The sequence below is a fragment of the Aplysia californica genome, unplaced genomic scaffold, assembly GCF_000002075.1.
Source record: "Aplysia californica isolate F4 #8 unplaced genomic scaffold, AplCal3.0 scaffold00654, whole genome shotgun sequence".
In the NCBI taxonomy this organism is placed as follows: Eukaryota; Metazoa; Mollusca; class Gastropoda; order Aplysiida; family Aplysiidae; genus Aplysia; species Aplysia californica.
Window position 1 is genome coordinate 342948 of NW_004797924.1, and position 1834 is coordinate 344781.

Genomic DNA, 1834 nt, shown 5'->3' on the forward strand with positions numbered 1-1834 from the left:
TATCTATCTATCTATCTATCTATCTATCTATTTATCAATCTATTTATCTATTCATCTATCTATCTATCTATATATCAACGTATCTTCCACTTTCTACATTATTTCTCTCTGTTCATCCTGCTTGTTCTTTATCTTTATCTCTCTTTCTCTTTCACCATCTCTCACCCCGTTTTCCTCTGCCTATCACACGTAACCAAATAGCATGCCACGGGTGTAACGACCTCTGTGAAATTCCCAATCGTTATTTCATTTACAAGACCTGAAGGTAACGGGCAGGTGTCACATTTCTTTGCCACAGTTTCCACAATTCATTAAACGTGTCTGCACCACATATCCTGAACCTGTTAGGAGCTGATTTGTTAGTTCAGTTGTCGTTACCACTTAGCCTCAATTTCAAACCAACAAAACAACTTTCTTATTTTTATGAATGCCCCCCCCCCCTCCTCCCAAACTTCAAGAATCAAGTGCCACAGTTCTGGACGGGAAACTCAATGACATGGGGAACAGTCCACGGTGAAATAATAATATAGTATGGGTTCATAAAAGATTCTTCATTCACTTTGAAATCATTCATGATGATGATGATGATGATGATGATGATGATGATGATGATGATGATGATGATGAAGATGATGATGATGATGATGATGATGGTGATAATGATGATGATACACATCTTCCAAAAGTACTCCCCGGAGTTCTACCACGTGACGGCAGAACAATAAATCTATCAGTGAATGAATCTTGTACCGCTATTACTGGCTACCCCTGGTACAAGCAGCGGACAGACATTACCCTATGGGTCTCACCCAAAGCAGACAGACGATCCCTTCAGGAATATGGTTTTACTTCCTAGTATCTTGGTGGCGCTGTGTAATAACAGGGCAATCCACTCCACCACTTGGCACACTCTGCCTCAAGACAATGGGGCACAGAAGTGGAAGCTTGACAGAAGGCACAGAAGAGGTTGGATTGGTTGGTTTGTGTATGAAGTTGGCTCACCGGCGCTACACACAAGTAGGTCACATCCGACGTGGGCTTCTTGGGTCGGGAATTTTTAAAAAGAAAGACAAAAAGTGAGAGGCAACAGATGCACAAAAAGATGCTCTAGAAGGAAACCAAGATCAGGAAAAAGATCAAGAGGAAGACTAGAAAGAATGCGGCAAGGTGACATCAGGGTGCAGACGGGTACAACTTGGAAATGGTACGCTGATTAGGGGAAAGTAAATACATTAGAGTGAACGGTTAAGGACATCATAATACACGCCAAAGGATCGGATGGACTTTTAATTAATCACAACCCTAGATTTACAACGTTCTATCTGCTCAGTACCTAGTTTTTGATGAATTTGGAGTTATACATTCTGATTTTCACGACTTGCCAAACGTTTTTCGAATGCAATTCTTTGAATATCTTGATAACGACTCCGGACAATCTTACGATTTTAATGGGCCTCACATTCTTAGTAACTATAATGTCTAAACGACCAAACTGTCAAAAATAACTGTATAGTTCTAATTCTACGGTAGCACAATAGATCATATTTATTTGTTTATTGCTTTATTAAATCGACTAATACGGAAAGCATGTAAAATTTCAACATCTTTATTCCCCTACTTGGATGAATTTTACATAACAGCTCGCACTAAGAAAATAAATTCCATCTTTTTAGACAACAATCATCCCTTGTCCCCTCAAATAAAAATATCAGTCAGAAGTAAAAGACCTAGGCTTCTGATCTGTAACAAAGAAAGTTACAGAAGGTCATTTTTACCATCATCTATCAAAATGCTTCCATCTTAACCATCTTGTATAAGTATACTTACGACCTTA